The sequence below is a fragment of the Odocoileus virginianus genome, chromosome 24, assembly GCF_023699985.2.
Source record: "Odocoileus virginianus isolate 20LAN1187 ecotype Illinois chromosome 24, Ovbor_1.2, whole genome shotgun sequence".
Classification (NCBI taxonomy): Eukaryota; Metazoa; Chordata; class Mammalia; order Artiodactyla; family Cervidae; genus Odocoileus; species Odocoileus virginianus.
The window spans coordinates 23,515,207-23,533,965 of record NC_069697.1 but is presented as its reverse complement, the minus strand read 5'-3'; positions in this window follow the sequence as shown (position 1 = coordinate 23,533,965).

Genomic DNA, 18,759 nt, shown 5'->3' with positions numbered 1-18,759 from the left:
AGCCCCTTAGTCATTCTCTGGCTGGCTTTTCTCCTCTCCCCAATATCCCTCCTCTCTTGGCTCTCTCTGCCCTTATAAGTCCTCTCCCAGTGGCCCCAACACCTCCTGCCTTTCCTCTCACCATGCCTGACTCTGCCTGGCCCTCCCTTCCTCTGCCCCGAGTCAGGCCTGCACTTGGGGTCCCCTTCTAGTTGGAGCTGCTTCAGTGTAGCCCTCAAGGTCTGGTAGCTTGCTTAGAAAGTTCAGCCAAGAGGGGTTCCCTAGGGGTCATCAGCCCAACCCTCTCCTTCAGAAGAGGAAATGGGTGTAGAGAAATGAAGAGACTAGTCCAAGGTCATGTGGCAAGCCAGTGAGCTAGTGGTAAGTCTAGAACCTAAGTGTTTCTACTCCAAATCCAGTGATGTCTCCTCCTAGCCCACTGCCCGCTCAATGCTCTGGCTCATGTCAACTTTTTCTCTGTGTATCTCTCAGCTTGTGTCTGGCCAGACGGTGTGTCTCCAGGTGTCTCTGTTTCCTCTCTCAGATCTGGCCTCCCTGGTACCCTCTGGCCCTTCATTGCTCAGCAAGAATGATTTGCTGTGATGACTGATTATTATTAATCACGGTTTGCTTGACAGAGGGGCAGAGAGGGTGAAGGGCAAGGACAGGACACTCACCAGACTCCTGCTGTCACCAGCCTGCCTGCCCTGAAGGCTGGAGCTTAGAAGAGACTGCATTTCCACAGAGGGGTTGAGGAAAGAGGTGAAAGTTTTAGAGCCAGGAGCCATGCTAAGTTTCAATAGGGTGGGAAAGGGGTGAGGACTGTTAACAGTGTGTTTAGCATATGCTATATGCCTGGCCTCAGGCTTGACCTTTAACCTGCCTTTATCCCATTTCATCTTCTGAACTATCCAGCACTGGAGGTATTAGGATCCTCACTTTACTATTACAAAACCGAGGCTCAGAGAGTGAAGTGACTAAGACAAGAGCAACAGAAAGAGAGGGGCCGAATCCATATTTCATCCCAACTGATCCCAAAGTCCTTGCTTTTCCCACAGCACTGTTAATTTAGTCTCTAAACTGGGCTGGGACTTCCCTGGTGGTCCAGGGGTTAAGAATCTGCCTGCTAATGTAGGGGACACAGGTTCGGTCCTGATCTGGGATGATTCCACATGCCCCAGGGCAACTAAGCCCTGGAGCCACAACTACTGAGCCCTGGCACCTGAGTTACTGAAGGCCCTGAACACCTAGAGCCCTGCTCTGCAACAAGGGAGGACACCACAGTGAGAAGCCTGCAACTGGAGAGTAGCTCCCCTACTTGCTGCTACTAGAAAAAGCCTGCATGCAGCAATGAAGACCCAGAACAGCGCCCCCCCCCCCAAAAAAAAACCTGGAAAATTAAACTGAGTTGATTTTCTATAGGGGGAAGATTTTGGAGCAGGGACCTTTAACATAGGACCATTGTTCCTAGGATAGGGTTGGGGAGAATTAGATACACAATTCAGTAATCCTCTCAAACTGGATGGAAGAGTGTGTGTGTGTGTGTATGTGTGTGATTTCTCTGGGGGCAAGACTTGGGTTGTTTCTTCTAGGTTCACAAATTGCCTGGAAATTCTGAGTGCATGGAGGCTGGATATCCTGGTTTCAGGGAATAATCTTGAGCCTCGTGGAGCCTATAAGAAGCCTGGTTGGGTGGCATGGATGGAGTGAGGTATTTCTGGTAGTGCTCACAGATTGGCTGTCGGTATGTTGAGGCAGGTATCAACCCCCTTAGCCCTTGAAGCCTGGAAAGACCTCGGACCACCAGAGACCCCAGGATGGTGGCTTCTGGCCTGGGCAACTTCTCTCACTCTGGGGATGGTAAAAATCTAATGTTCTCAGTGTGATAGGATGCAAAAAAAGAGTGGGAAGAGTTGAATGGACAAAAGGATCAGAGTTGCTTATTGGGTTTGTGTCTCTTTGGGCCCTCTCCTCCTGCCCCGTAGTGGCGGGATGAGAGGGAGTTTGTACTTGCAGAGGGGAAGGAAGGAAGGATAGAGTATACAGAGTATGGAGCTGCAGTTGGAGGAGAGTATCTCGGGAAACAGAGTAGGCTCCTGGTTATCCCACGAGTCTGGGTCTGGATGCTGCTAAGATGGAGCACTGAGGGAATTCCCAGGTGGTCCAGTGGTTAGGACTCTGGGCTTCCACTTCGAGAGGCACGGGTTCAGTCCCTGGTTGGGGAACTAAGATCCTGCATCAAGACCAGAAAAAAAAAATTTGGAGCATTGCACTGTATGTGTGTCCAAGAGAGAAATCGGAAAGTACAGGATCCGTCAATATGAACTCTCAGGCTCTGTCACCACCCTGACTCAGGTCTCTGCTTAGGGGAACTGATGGCTCCATCATCTGTGAGTCACCACCCACCATCCCCACTCCCTGTCTGATCCAGATAGCAACACCTCCCCCATGTTCCGACCTAAAATACACCCAGACTCCCCTCCCCTTACCACCCCCACTTTGCTCAGAGCACTGGAGGGGTGGATGAAGGATGTTTGCTAGACATCCTGGGGACAAGGCCAGTCCTGGGATGCTCAAGTTCTCTTGCTCTAGGGCTCTGAACCTAGGGCTTGAGATTGTGCTCAGGTATTTCTGTTAGGGAACAAACTGGGAATTTTTCCAGGCTGGACTAGGTTTGGGAGGGACAGAGGGACAGGGATTAAGGGAAGGGCATTGATGGGAGAGGGGCAGGGCTAAGGGAACACTGGGGTAAAAAAATACAAGACCCAGGGGTCCAGAACAAGCAGATTAATGGGAAGGAATTTCCGTCATTCAAGCTAGTGTCTTCTTTTCCAAACCTTCAGTTTTTCTATTCTACTTTTTAGCCTTTTTTTTTTTTTTTTTAAAAGGCAACAGCAAACTGTAGCAACTTCACATAGGAAGTTAAAAGGGAAATAAGATTCTTCGGGGCGTCCTAAACATTGGCCTCATTTTATTTGCTCACCCACCGCACCCCCATTATTTTCTATCCTTTTTCTCCCCTGTGTTGCCTACCTTTAGAGAAGAGAGGAGTGTCTGGAGCTTCTGGGCTCAAGGGCCTGGAAGCTGGAGGAGAGAGCCATCCGGGGTGGGAGCAGTGGGCGGGAGCGTCAGTTTCCTGGGATGGCCTTCCCAGATGTAAGCACATCTGGAGCCCATCAGGGAGGGACCTGAAACACCAGGATTCCCACTGCACACCCGACTGGGGCTGTGAGGAGCTGAGGATGAGCCAGGCGTTCCTCTCACCCCCACGGTTTGCCTGCCGTTTCTAGTCCTCTTTTGGGAAGGATGACCAATCTCAGACAGGAAGTTCGGGCATTGGAAGGGGTGGGGAGGAGGGCAAGAGGGCCAGAGATTGCACCCAAGATGAGGAAATACTATTTCACTAGCTTTGGCTCTTTCTGGCTCTATAAAAGTGACAGTGGGAATTCCCTGGTGGTCCAGTGGTTAGGACTCTGTGCTTTCACTGCCAAGAGGCCAGCTTGGGGACCTAAGAACCCACAAGCTTTGTAGCATGGCCAAAAAAAAAAAAAAAAGATAACAGCAATGATGGCATCTCTGATCAATTTGGAATCAGAGTGTATGTGTGTACAGCATAGGTATGCCATCTGTCCTTAAACACACAGTAAATTGATTGTGGTGTCAGGTTGGGGATGGGGGCCAGCATGTCCTCCTTCTTGCTTTTCATGAAAAGGCCCAAGTCCTCCCCATGAGTTCTCTGGACTTCTGGCACGTCTCACTCCTCTACCCACAAACAAACAAACACACTCCTTCCTTAGCTGCAAATTCCTCCCTGTCCATCGTCACCTTGTAATGAGCACATTTGTTTGCCAGGGATCGTGTACAGCGCTAAGAATAGGTCCATCCCCTGGCCTTTCTCTTCAGGGACATGTAACATGTTGGGATGCTGAATTAGAGGGTAAGTGGGGTATACAGCGACCCCTGCAAGGCATCCAGGCATTCCCAGAAGCCAGCCCCAAGGGGACAATGAGAAGTCTCTGCGGCTCAGATTCAGGAGCTCAGTGATAGGGAGAGCTCCTCTGCACAGTCCCTCGGTCACAGCCGCAGCTGGAGGGGGAACCCAGCCTTAGAAGATTAAAAAAAAAACACTGATTTTCTTTTTAAACAACCTTTGGACTTCAAGGTTGTAGCTTATTGAGTTGAGATATCAGTATAATAGAAGGTAGTGGTGGATACAGTTTATTAGTCTGACATATAAAAAAAATAAAAAAAAATCGGACTTCTCATGGACTTCCCTGGCAGTCCGGTGATTGAGGCTCTGTGTTTCCAATGCATGGAGCTCAGGTTCGATCCCTGGTTAGGGAACTAAGATCCCATGTTCCCATATATATTTACATATATATATATGTAAATATATTTATATATTTTTAATATGTATTTTGGGACTTCTCTAGTGGCTCAGTTGGTAAAGAATCTGCCTGCAATGCAGGAGACCCGGGTCTGAAAGATCCCCTGAAGAAGGGAATGACTACCCACTCCAGTACTCTTGCCTGGAGAATTCCGTGGCCAGAAGAGCCTGGTGGGCTACAGTCCATGGGGTCGCAAAGTGTTGGACATGAATGAGCAACTAACAGTCATATTTGGGGAAGGGGCTTCCTAAATTAACTGCAGCAAAGGTCTAATGGACTATGCACTTTCAGCCTCTCTCACCTCTGGCTTCAACCTTAGATTGGACTTCAAAGCAGAAGCCAAAGGGAGGAGCTCCCTGACCTTTTGCCTTAGATCCCTTTCAATAGCTGTCCAGCGGCTTAGAGGCTGGGCCCTGGACTCCTGTCTGGTCTAGGTTTGAGTAGATCTGGTCCCAGATGACAGAATTGTGGGGTCAGGGGTATGGCTAGGGACTTCAGGATCAAAGATGGAGGAGGAATGTGTGGTAGATTGACAGGGAAAGAAGGAAAAGTTTGGGGTTTGGGTGGAGAGCCAAGTGGCTGGGGGAGGGGGAGGTGGAATGGTGCTGTAAGCTTTTACCTCCTGGAGACCAGCCCTCCCTCCAGGCCACACCCTCACACCCAGCCTGCGAGGCTGGCCACACCCCCACAGCTGGCTGGGAAGAGCTCCCCCCCAAGACGATTGCTTACAGATGTTCTAGGAAAGGGGGGTGTTGAGAGAAGGGAGGGCAGAATGGGGGTGCAGAGAAGGAAAACTGAAGGCAGGAGGGGATAATTCATGGAAGGAGAGAGAGAGAGGCTGTGGTCAGGTGGGGAAGCCTGTGAAGATGAGGAGGAGTCAGGGGGAAACAGCTGGAGAGAAAGGCCCTCATCTCTGTGCAGGTCACCCTCCTCACTGCAGGCAAATTCATCTTCTAAAAGCAAGGCTCAGGGGATGTTCCTTCTCAACTTAAAACTTTGCCTGGCTTCAACCTTTCAATTAAGAAAAATCTGTCTACTCTGAAGTGATGTGACTGAGCGACACACACACACATTTCTAGGTATATTATTTAATGGCTTCCCTGGTATAGCTCAGTTGGTAAAGAATCTGCCTGCAATGCAGGAGACCTGGGTTCGATCTCTGGGTTGGGAAGATCCCCTGGAGAAAGAAATGGCAACCTACTCCAGTATTCTTGCCTGGAGAATCCCTTGGACAGAGGAGCCTGGCAGGCTCCATAGGGTCATAAAGAGTTGGACATGACTGAGCGACTAACACACAAAGTGTCTAGAACTGTGCAAAGCGCACAATAAGTGCAGTGATCCAATTCAGTGTACATGTTTGGGTGCTGTGTGTGTATTAGTTGATCATCCATGTCTGTCTCTTTGTGACCCCATGGACTGTAGCCCACCAGGCTCCTCTGTTCATGGGATTCTCCAGGCAAGAATACTGGAGTGGGTTGCCATTTCCTTCTCCAGGGGATTGGGCGCTAACTATGTACAAAGCTCAGTGGGTTGTGCTGGGGGGCATGAAGAGGGAGAAGAGGTGGGGAATTGGGCTGGGATAGGACATAAATAAGAGCAAAGAGATAGGGAGAGGCTTCCTAAGAGAGGACAGGCAGAGGGTGAGCCAGGAGTGCTGAGCGGAGAATGGAGGAAGTAGGAAAGAGGGTCCCTGAAAGAGGGTAGGAGGGAGGGAAGGGTAGAAGAAAGAAGGAAAGAAGTGGGGGGGGGGGGGATGGAGGGAGGGGACCACGAGAGAGGGAGGCAGGGTGCAGAGCATGGGGGGTGAGAGATGGGTAGAAAAGGGGAACACTTCCTGCTGGCCTCTGGTCGGCAGTTTGGATGGGTAGAGAACCCACAGGTCGCCTGTCTGCTCCCCACTCCCTTCCCATTGAGGACTTTCTATATCCTTTGTCATTTTGGGGGTCCTTGAATTGACTCTTCCTTCTCTAGTTCCCATCCCTCCCACCCTCATCTCCTGGGCACAGATTTCTGAAGTCAGCTTCATTCCTACTCATCACACTGCATGGCCCTCTTCTCTGGGTTTCTTTTTCTGAAGTGGGTAGGCAGAGATGAAGCAGAGCGGAGGTGCTTCCAGGACTGGTCTGCTTGGCACTCAGTGGCCCGCCTCCCTCTCCAGACCCGGACAGGGCTGAGAGTGTGTGTCAGGAGTCCCGCTGGCCCCTTTCCTGCTCCTGAGTCTCTGGGGTGGTATTTGGGGGTGGGGGGAGGAGAAAGGTCCGAGGTGGAAAGTCTGACGCTGAGTCCAGGCCCCCAGCCCCACTCAGACTGGCTGAGCTCATCTCTTCAAGCAACCACAGCTGGACATTTTCCATGTGATCACCTCAGGGAGGGGAGCTGGCTTCCAGAAACCCAGACATCACTGACTGAGTCTCATTGCAGGCTTGTGGACGGGCCACCTTCAGGTGCCTCTCACCCTGCCCCTGCTGGGCTCAGCAGGGAAGGACCAAGTGCAGAGGAGAGAGGGGCCTGGAGAAGAGCCAAAGCTGGGACAAATTTGGGGCCCAAGTTGGCCCAGGTTTCTTTATCCATTCATGTGAATGTTCACCATTTGCACTGGCTAGACAAGGAAGATGCAGTGTGATTGAATGTTTGTGTGAGGTGAAAAGCTGTGTGTGTGTGTGTGTGTGTGTGTGTGTGTGTGTGTGTGTGTGTGAGGTCTGAACGCCTGAACATGCTGGGTCCAGGTTGGTGTGTATGTATGCATGGGTGGGGGTGTCTGTCCTGGGTGGTCAATAGGCCAAAGCTGGGGTGTGTGTGTGTATGTGTGTGTGTGTGTGTGATCACCTTGCTCCCTCCACAGTGCAGTGGGAGGTTACACAGCTGCCTGCCTTGCTGTCATTCCATCCTTTCCCTAACCCATAGCCTTCTCTTTCAACCACAGGTAACAGGAGGGTGAGAGAAAGCAAGCCAGAGAACACAGAGGAATGGGTCCCCTCCTCCCCAGTGGAAGAAATAGGGGCAAGGGGCTTCCGAGCTGGCTGAGGAGGGGGTGACCACTGGGCAGTGGATGCAGAGGCGCTGGGAGAGTGGCCCCTGGCCACTTGCCCTGAAGGCTGCTGAGCTGGAAGTGTCACAGGGTGTCTGCTGTGGGTCTCTGTACCCTTTTCCTCCTTCTCCCCAGCCCCAAGATGCTGGGACAGGCTGAAGGAGGTTGGTGGGGAGGCAGGGGTGGGGGTGGGCAGGAAGCCCTTGGCTGTTTTTTCTCTCTCTTTCCTGACTCCTTTGTGGCTGCAGACGGGCTTCCTTCCTCCCCACGGCACCTTGGCTCCCAGCTCATTTCCTCCCTTATGCCCTTAGCGCAAGCTCTCTACTTGGCACAGTGGAGCTTTTCCAAGCTGGGTTTCTGGGCCTGGGGACCCCTCGATGAGTGGGAATAGGGGCTGAGGAATGGAAATGAGATGCCCATCTGCCCCTCCCTCAACCCATTCAAGGTCTGTTACCTGACTAGAGTGATCATGGGAGGGGCTCATTGGCCAGCGAATGGGAAGCGCTCAGACAAAGCAGGGACCCAGGTGTGTGGTTACCTGGGGGCTGACTCTCCTCCAGCCTGGGACGTGGAGAGAGCCGAGCTGGAGAGACACCCCACCCCCACCCCAGCCAGGCTTCCCTCTCTGCGTCCCTACTTGGCTGTCCTTGCTTCGGTCTGCCCCTGCCCCACCTCCCACCTCCATCCACTGCCCTACAAGTCAAGGAATGTAAGTTTCCTCTCTCACTCTCTCATTGATTAGTCATGGGCACCCCGATCCCCACGGGAACCGTTACTCACCCTTGGGCCCCCCCCCCCTTAACGGCAGTCGTCTCCCCAGAACTGGCTGAATTCCTGTAGGAGGAGCTCACAGTGTTGGACGTGGCGGGGAGGTAGCGGTTCGGGGGTAGGGGAGGTATGAAGGGGGTGGGGGTGGGCAGTGTCCTAGAGACAGCCCAAGCAGGAGCCCCTCCCTCCCCCCACACACTGATCCTTCTGGAGGTGGTACTCCTGAATCCAGCCACTTTAATAGCCATGGAGATTTAGGCAGAGGGGTGGGGTTGGGGTAGGGGACTGTGCTGTGACTGTGTGGAGCAGGGCCCAGAGCAACTGAGCATCTCGTCCCCTCACCGGGGCTGCCTTTGGGGCCAGGACCGGGGCCTGGGGCCCACTCTTTGGACTTGGCTGTGTGCCCAGGCCTGGCCTCTGTCTCACAGAATCAGACAGGGGCCTTTCCCAATAAGGAGCCTCAAACTCTGGGTCCACTCCCCTGCTGCCCCCACTCCTTCTCCCCTCCAACAGCTCCTCTGCCCTAAAATGGCCACGTTTTCCCTCCTTCCCTTCCCAGCACCCCGGTCTGGGCCCCAGGGGAGAGAAGGGGGCTGGTGAAGGGTAAGACTGCACAGGGGCCAGATGGGCAGGTTTGGAGAAGGGTAATGGGATCCTAGGGAGAGAGAGAGGAATTGGGCCGCATGATCCAGGTATGTATAGGGGTGGGGGTGGAGACAAAGCTTCCTGGAGTTATTGTCTTTCCTACAATGATAATAATAGCATAAGCTATTATTATACATACTATATTATATATATATTAATATAAATATTATTGGGCTTCCCAGGTGGCTTAGCAGGTAAAGAATCTGCCTTCAACTCAGGAGATGCAGGAGATGTGGGTTCGAAACTTGGGTCAGGAAGATCCCCTGGAGAAGGGAATGGCAACCCATTTCAGTATTCTTGCTTGGAGAATCCCATGGACAGAGGAAACTGGCAGGTTACAGTCGATGGAATTGCAAAGAGTCAGACACGACTGAAGCGACTGAACACACACACACACATAAATATTATTAACATAGCACATACTATGCATTCTAAGAGCTTTACATGTATTAACTCAGTTAATCGGCACCGCCACTCTGTGAGGGAGGTACCATTGACCTCTCTGCTAAGATGAGGAAACCTGGGCACAGAGAGTTTAAGTAACTTGCTTAGGGTAAGTAGAAGAGCTGAAATTCAAACCCAAGCAATCAGGCTTCTCTTAGGAAAAACACTTGCGCTGTCTATGGAATAGTTGAGACTCACTGGTGGAGGCGTAAAGAATGCTCAAATGGCTTATGGGGTGGTGATACTCACAGAAGTTGCCGGTCATGTGTGCCTGACTATGGGCCCTGGGGTGTTTAGATGGATTCAGATTATTCACTCCCAGAGAGCACTGATTCATTAAAAATAAAAAACAAAACAAAACTGAACCCAAAATCTATTGTTGAGTGAAAGGCAAAGGATATGCAGGTTAGCACAGAAACTAAATAAATGTGACTGGGGGCAGGGAAGAAATGGAGGGCAGGGGATGAAAGAAGCAGTGAGCAATGAAAGTTAGGAAAGAGCTAGGGAATGAAGAAGAAGCCACAGGATGTGTGTGGAAGGACTTCCTTGAGCCCTTCCCCAGCCTTTGCTTATGTTCTAGGCAGTTAAAAATAGTGACTTACTCTCCCCACTGAGAGGGAGAAAGAAAGAAAGGGATGAGAATTCTAGCCATGAGGGCAGACAGGAGCCACAGGAACCCCCTGGGAGAAATCCAGGTATTTGACTTGGAAGTACCAGCTTAAGCAAGACTGCCCTCTTTTCTGGCGCTCCATCTGGTCTTTCCTAAGCCAAAAGGATTGAACTAGATTATCCTTGGGGTTCCATCTCCAACACATGCAGATTCCTCTATGGGAACTCAGTGGGGAAAACCAGTGTGGGGGCTGGAGTCCGTGTGTGGGGCCAGGACTAAACAAACATTTGGTAACTAGGATGAGCTCAGGGCTCTAGGGGAAAGGCTCTGCAGGGGGTGATGAGAAGGCAGCCAGGCCAGGAAAGGCCAGACCCCAGAACTGTGAATGGAGGATGAACTCATTCATTCATTCAACTGTGTCCCTTTGAAAACCTAGAAAGCTGAGCTTCCCATTTGAGGAGGCTGTATGAGAGTATGAATTATAGATGTCTAGGAAGGGCAAACTCTTGGATCCCTCCTCTATTTTTGAGGTATTACAGGAAAAATTAGCTGTTACCAAGTACCAGGTACAGACCTAAGCATTTTACATGTATTACCTCATTTAACCTAAAAAAAAAAAAAAAGCTCTGAGGCAGCATATCTTTCAAATTGTTGTTCCTATTTCATCTTAACAACCCTCTAAAGTTAACAAGGCCATTTGGCTGATGAGAAACCTGAAAAAGCTGAAAAGGGGGAAATTAGATTTCTAGGGGGATTTTCTAACGGGTAAAGGTGGGAGAGCCTGGAGTTAGGGGACTCTCACTTCCCAGGAAGATCTTTGCCGGCTCTGGGTTTCTAGACTGGTTTGGCAGGAGGGAGGGCAGGGTGTGCCTTCCAGCCCTTGACAATAGGGGGAGGAAGATATCACCAAGGTCACGTGACATGTTACTGATTAGGGAGAAAATGACACTCTGATATCTTGGAGAATGCTTCTTAGAAGTCTTTAGAGATAAAAACAACTATGGGGACGAGCTTAAATCTGTGAAAGGAGCTTGAGAGGAGGCCAGAGGGAGAACTCTCAGTGAGCCATAGTGGCTCTTTGTTTCCACCAACGACTTGTCCAACTGCAGGAGAGAAGGCAATGCAATACATAGAAGGACTTCACTATTGTTTGGGGCTGATAGGGGAATCTTGCCTCCTGTGGTGATTGTAAAGTCTGCCAGAGGTGGGGGGATAGTGGTTGCAGTGGTGGGGGGGGGATGGTGGAGAGGGAGATGCTAGTGGATGCTGGATGGTTCGCCTGCTTGACCTCTGACCAGCTAGAAGAGCTGGTTTCTAAGGAGGAGGAGGAAATTTGCCAAAAGGGCACTTGAGGGGAGGGTCCGTACGTTTAGGCTCCAGTCGGGGGTGAAGTCAGAGACATAAATCACGCCTCCCAACTGCCCATTTCCTCTTTGAGCTAAATTCCCAGCCAGAAGCCCAGCTCTCCTGCCAGAGGAGGGAGTGCGGTGATGGGGGAGGAGCCAAGAAGCTGGGAGCTGGCGGTTGGGAATGGGAATCTGCTGGGACCTCGAATCTGGTCCCCTCAGGGTCATGAAATGCACTCAGGGTCAGGGCTGGTAGGACGGGGAGGCCAGAGATCTTAACTGAGTAATAATGAGAAATGCTCATGAGGGTTGTAGATCGTCATTCCACTCAGGACACACCCACTGCACGCCCAGTCTGCCGAATTCTCCCCCACAAATAAAACCACTCTGACGTGCCTAGAGGCACAGATACCTGCATAGACACGGCCCCCATCCAGCTCTTCCCCTTCCCAGCTGTTGCTCACTTCTGCCAGAAAACCCCGGATCTCCCTGTGAGCTGCACTAGAAGAAAGGAGCGGTGGTTGAAAGAGATAAGAGTATCTTGGATCTCCTCTGAGATCTGGAAACATCCTCCCCTTGTGCTCTGTCTTCTGTGTGTCATGTCTGGTGTCATGACTTTTGCCCCTCCGCACCGGGGACAGGCCTGGAGGATGTTCCCTCTCACTTTAGGAGAAGCTTGGTGGTCTGTTGTCCTCTTGGTATGTAGTACCTGGGGACCACAGTGATGGAGCAGGAGGCCTGATGGGGTATGCATGTTGGGAGGGGGGCAGGAAATTGAGAAAGCAACTCAGACAATGGTGGTTTCCGCTGGCTTGGGTCCAGGTTGCTGGGTCCCGTCTGACCCTAACAGCACCTCCTACCTTTTCCTTTGGTCAGCTTCCTACTCAGTGCTTATCTGGGGGGAGAGACAGGAGAGGCAGGGTTCCTTTGGAAGAAAAGTAGCCCTTCTGTCAGCCCTTTTCCAAGTGACTGTTCTGGATTAAGAACCTCATCCAGCCTGGAGCCATCCCACCCCTGTCTAGTCTTCTCCATGTAAAGAAGTTTGTCATGGCCCCTCCGTGGTGTAGCTATAAGCACTCTGACATTTAACGGGAATCATGATGCTCTTATTTTGGAATACGTTTACCCCATTCTGTTCTCTGAATTGTCTGTTTGCAGTCCCATTAGTCTGGAAACTTCAGTGGAACAAAGACTGTGTGTCTGTCAGTTGGTACAGGCCCCAGACCAGCATTAAGAAAATAATATACTATACTTGGTAGGCAAAGTGACAACATGATAATAGTGGAGCAGGGGGGATCTTGGGAGTGCTGGGATATATATTTTTCCTAGAAAAGGGGAGGGGTTAGGGCCATAGCTACCAGGACCACTTAAATGGGGGTAAACTGGCATGAGGCCTCCCTCCTCCCATACCTGTGAGGACCAGAAAAAGCCTCTTTCCAACACAACCTCAATTCGCCACTTGAATCTCCCCAGTTCATTCTAATTTTCAATAATGTCCCACTGTTCTGAATTCCTGCACTCATAGTCTGGACTGTAGCCTTGCACTTAATTATACAGGGTATTTACAAAATCTTTGTGCAATTTAGAAACAAAATACATTTGGATGTACATATGAAACCATTTATCTCAGATTGGGACTTGAATCCATGTGGCCAGGACTTGAACCTGGCCAAAACCCACGGTCTTCCAACTGAGATCACAGACCTGGTTTCAGAACCTAATGAAGCTCAGGTTCTTGATGTCTCATCACAGAAAGAGAGACACAGTGAGAGACAAAGGGATAGGTAAAAAGTGCATTTATTCAGAGAGAAACACTTCACAGACAGAATGTGGGCCATCGCAGAGGGAGACTGCTGCCTCGAAATGTGGCGTGGTTAGCTTTTATGGCCTGGGTAATTTCATAGGCTAATGAGTGGGAGGATTATTCCAATTATTTTGGGGAAGGGGTGGAGATTTCCTGGAATTGGGCCACTGCCCACTTTTTGATCGTTGATGGTCATCCTCGGAGCTGTCATGGAACCTCTGGGTGTGTCATTTAGCTTGCTTATGTATTACAATGGGCATAAACTGAGGAGCAAGGCCTATTTGCATGGTCAGTCAAAGGTTAATCGAAGTTGACTTGTCTGCCATCTTGGACCCATTTGATTCTAATCAGTTTATATCGTGTCCTTGGGTTATGTCATTCTTTCAAAAGTTGTGCCCTGCTCCCTTTCCCCCTGTTTCACATACAGTAGAAACAATTAAATATATTTTATGAATGCATATTCCATACAGAATTTCTAATGCTAATGTTTGCTTTTTTGTTGAGTTGGTGATGCTATCCAACCATCTCATCCTCTGTCACCTCCTTCTCCTCCTGCCTCTTGTTTTTTGTTAATGTACTTCTAATTTCAAAGGGAAAGTGCATTCTATACTGGAAAGACCTAGGTTTGAATGCTGCCTCTCTCACTTAATTGATATGTGACCTTAGCAAGTTAACTTTCCTGGGTCTCAGTATCTTCATCTGTAAATAGAGAAAACAACTTCCTCATAGATTTATTAGAAAATTAAACTAATATACTGTATGTAAAATTACCTCCCACAGTACTTGACTGCACATATTAAAGCCTCATTCAGTTTGTCTGAGGAATCTGAAATCTATTCAAAGTCTGATGTGCTCTCTGAATGGAATGGAATGTATTTTATAGGTCAGTTCTCAGCACAGATATTTCTTCCTCCAAGAAGCCTTCCTTAATCCCCAACCCAGTACCCCTGATTTCTCTGTCAGAGCCCTTACCTCACTGTATGGTATATCATTGTTTAATTGCCACTCGCACTGGACTTAATTCTGTGAGGATCTTGTTTACTTTTGTTTTCCCATTGCCTAACACTTTGCCTAGATCAGTAAACATTATGTGAATAAACTAAGTCTTTAAAAAAAAAAAGCAATGGTAAACAACACAGTGATATTATAAAACTAGTGTCTGAACTCTATGACAAATAATTTAAATTAAAAAAATCTATTTATTTAGTTGGGTGCATTGGGTCTAAGTTGCTGCATGAGGGATCTTTAGTTGTGGTATGTGGGATCTAGTTCCCTGACCAGGGATCAAACCCAGGCCCCCTGCATTGGGAACGTGGAGCCTTAGCCACTGGAGCAGCAAGGAAATCCCGTAATTTTTTTCTTTTTTTTGACAAGATAGTTTTCCAGGGACTTCCCTGGTTAAGACTCTGCACTTCCACTGTAGGGGGAACAGGTTTGATCCCTGGTCAGAGAACTAAGAGACCACATGCCACATGTGGTACGGCAAAACAAAACAAAATAAAACAAGATAGTCTTGTAGCAAGATAGTACTTCTTGTGATCCTGCTTTTAATGTACATCCAGTCTTGAAATGTATCTGAAGATGTGATCCAATTACTTGCTAACCTCAGGCACTTGACCTGTCCCCAGAGAACTGTATTTTGTAGGTGTAGCAGCACTGTCTCCAAGAATCTAGACTCCTTTTCCTTTTAATAATATGACCCCTCCACTCTGCCACCCACACAATGAGTCTTAACAGGGTACATGGCTGCTGGGCAGCATACTCTGCCCAGTCTCTTTAACAGTTAGGGGTGGGACACACAACTAATTCTGGTCAATGGAATGTGAGTAAACCAGTGTGTGTCACTTGTCAGTCATGTTTTTAAAAAGGAAATGTGATCATCTTCTACTTCCTCTTCCTTCTGCTTGCTGGGATATGGTGACAGACTAAGCAGCCACCTTGGATCAGTGATGCAAGCCTTCTTCACCAGTTAAGGACTATCTACCCCATCTACTTCTGGACTGTCACTTTATCTGAACCCTTCTCTTTGCGGGTCCCTTTGACATAGCAGCATGGCCTACATTCTTTGAATGAAGATTGAGATCACAACAGAATCATGAAATCTCTTAGCTCACTCTGAAGAATGTTCTCAAGTAGTTTAAAGGTAAAGCAGAACCGAGTTTCAATGAAAATAGTATCTCCTGAAGTTGTTTATTTAACAGCATTTTGTGAAAAACTGTGAAATCTGCCCCATCACAGCATGTTCAAATTTCTTGGTTTATATATATTCTATATATTCTACCTCTTTTGGTTAGCATAATATATTACTTATGGTAATTTTGAGATCCAAGGTGGTTTATATAGCCAGACTCCAAGATGGCCCAAAGAGCCTCATCTCCTGGTAGGTATCCATGCCCTTCTATGTTCTCTTTCTACACTGAATCATGGCTGGCCTGTGTGATCAGCACAATACTGTGGGAGTGACATGTGTAACTTCTGAGGCTAAGTCATAAAAGACATGGCAGTTTTCACCTTGGTCTCTCTCTTGGGTTATTTTCTGTGAGGAAGGCCAGCCACCATGTCAGGGGGACACTCAAGCAGGCCTATGGAGGTCTTTCAACAAAAGCCAGCACCAACTTGCCAGAATTTGAGTTCACTCCCATGAAGTGAGTGAGTTATCTTGCAGTATGTACTGGCCAACCCCATTCAACTTTCAAATAACTACAGCCCCAGCTGATGTGCTAACTACAGTGACATGAGAGACGTCAAGCCAGAGACACCCAGCTAAGTGGCTTCTGAGTTCCTGACCCACAGAAACCATGTGAATGTTTCTTGTTGCTTTTAAGTCACTTTTGAGGTAATTTGTTATATGTCAATAGATAACTATTGTTGTCGTTCAGTTGCTCAGTCATGTCCAACTCTTTGCAACCCCATGGACTGCAGCATGCCAGGCTTCCCTGTCCTTCACCATCTCCCAGAGTTTGCTCAAACTCATGTCCAGTGAGTCAGTGATGCCATCCAACCATCAAAACCTCTGTTGTCCCCTTCTCTTCCTGCTTTCAATCTTTCCCAGCATCAGGGTCTTTTCTAATAAGTCAGCTCTTCACATCAGGTGGCCAAAGTTTTGGAGCTTCAACTTCAGCATCAGCCCTTTCAATGAATATTCAGGATTGATTTCCTTTAGGCTTGACTGGTTTGATCTTGCAGTCCAAGGGATTCTCAAGAGTCTTCTCCAACACCACAGTTCAAAAACATCGATTCTTTGGCATTCAACCTTCTTTATGGTCCAACCCTCACATCCATACATGACTACTGGGAAAACCATAGCTTTAACTAGACAGACCTTTGTCAGCAAAGTAATGTCTCTGCTTTTTAACATGCTGCCTAGGTTTGTCATGGCTCTTCTTTGAAGGAGCAAGCATCTTTTAATTTCGTGGCAGCAGTCACCATCTGCAGTGATTTTGGAGCCCAAGAAAATAAAATCTGTCACTGTTTCCATTGTTAATAAATAACTATTATAGGCTATCAGTTCCTTGAAAGTGAAACTCTTTTTTTTTTTTTGGTAAATTTGTTCTTAGGGATTCATGTTTTATACCTATTTTCCTTCAAGTTATTGCATCTCCCTACCCCCTCCCCCAAAGATTATAGCATATTCAAATATGTGATGGAGTATGAGCTGTGAAGGGCTTCCCAGGTGGCGCTAGTGGTAAAGAACCCACCTGCAAAGCAGGAGACATAATGGGACTTGGGTTTGATCCCTGGGTCAGGAAGATCCTTTGGAGGAGGGCCCAGCAACCCACTCCAGTATTCTTGCCTGGAGAATCCCATGGACAGAAAAGCCTGGTGGGCTCTAGTCCAAGGGGTTGCAGAGTTGGACATGATTGATTGACTACCACTCGTTCACTGATAAGGTGGAGGGGAAATCAAGAGAGTAGGACTCAGGCCTCATGTAAATACTGCTATTTGTCATTTTGGAATCTCCCCAGGCTCCCTGTTCTCCATTCTGCAAAGGAATATTTTCTTAAGTCTGGGTATACTGGAAAGTATATCTCCTTTGGTAAATGAGGAATTTCCAATATCCTATGGAAACTCACTTGGGCAAAAGGAGTGAGACAGTGTTTGGAGGGGAAGTAAAGGGGTACCTCTCTTCACAGAATAAATTCAGGCACAGGTCCTTTTCTAGGGACCAGGTGAACCCTGCACCAGCAGCCAGAGAACCAGCAGTCAGCCCAGTGAATGGGCAAGAAGGGACCTGAGTGAGGATGGGTAGTTCTGGGGGCAGTGGGGCAGAGATCAGACACTGATCTGCATTAGCTCCAAACTCGGTAGACAGTAATACAGTGGATGTCACCCAGATGAGCGGCACTTTCTTTTTGACACACAAGTTTTAGACTCTCTTAGTTACAAAGTTGACAAGAGCCTCCAGCCTTCTCAGTATACAGAAGATTGGGAGGTCTGGACCTCTGATCTTCAAGTCTCTGTGGTGGTGGGAAATCCCTGTGGCCTAGTGGTGGGAGTACAGACAGTGGGTCTGAAGGGATATTGGAAACCCAGAACTTTCACTTCCCCCTCCTCTAGTACTTGCTTCCCTTAGCTTAGACATAACTATGCCTGGTCACATGGGGGTCTCTGATGCTAGACTGGTCACCCTCAACAAGGGAAAGTCAATAACTTCTTGAAATTGAATAGCACATGTTGGAAGAGGAAGATAGTCTAGATATCATCTAGCCCAACATCCTCATTTTACAGACAAGAAACTGAAGCCCAGAAAAAAAAGAAATGACTTGCTCAAGGAAATGCAGCTAATGAGGGATATAATCCAGGTGGTCCTTGTTCCAAATTAGCTCCTTCTATCACATCACACTGCCTTTACTCGACTTCCGTCTTACATTGTTTTATCCTTTTAACTTCTGACTTCAAGTTCTGGGTCATATTCAGAAAGGTTCATTTCCAGACTTTCTTTTTCCAGTGGAAGAGTAAAGAGCCCCTGCTACTGTTTTTAGATAAAGTAGGGCATTACCCCGCTCCCTGCCTCCCTTTCTCCTGTTGCTCTGTGAGGAACTAAGTGTATGGAGGAGGTAAGTTCTGGGCTCCATTCAGTTTGTGCGGGGGAAGCTGACGGGCACAATGTTCTGGGATGCCCTTTGCCTTGGTAGGCTGACTGTACCCAACTGGATGTCATGGCCTAATGCCCAATGGCAGGGAGGGTGCCTGCCCATGCATTAACTTGGTGCCTGGCATCCACAGATGATAGACGATTGGTTGGATATCTATGCTGAATCCTGCCTGGTCTTCCAGTTCTTGTTTGTGTCACTTTGAGATTCATGTATGTGTGGGAGTTTTAGAAGGGTCATCCCTCTGTGAATTTAAGATACTGGCATTTCCAGATGGGCAGGAATGACACCTCACTGTCAACACAGAATCTGTGGTAAACAGCACAGATTGTGGATTTCAAATGTCTCCATGATCCTCCTCTTCCCATCTTTCCCCCACTATAGAGTTCTTCGTATCACCCCTTCCTAACCAGAAGATGACAGGTCACAGCTTCAGGCTAAAGTTTCTGTGAAAAGAAAGGAAGTGAAATATGTGGGTTAGATTGGGGACTGGAGAGCAGCAAAGGCATCTTGCTTACTCCGCCACAGACTTCAGAAGACTCTGGAATGTACTTGCTGCTGCTGCTAAGTCGCTTCAGTCGTGTCCAACTCTGTGCAACCCCATAGACGGCAGCCCACCAGGCTCCTCTGTCCCTGGGATTCTCCAGGCAAGAA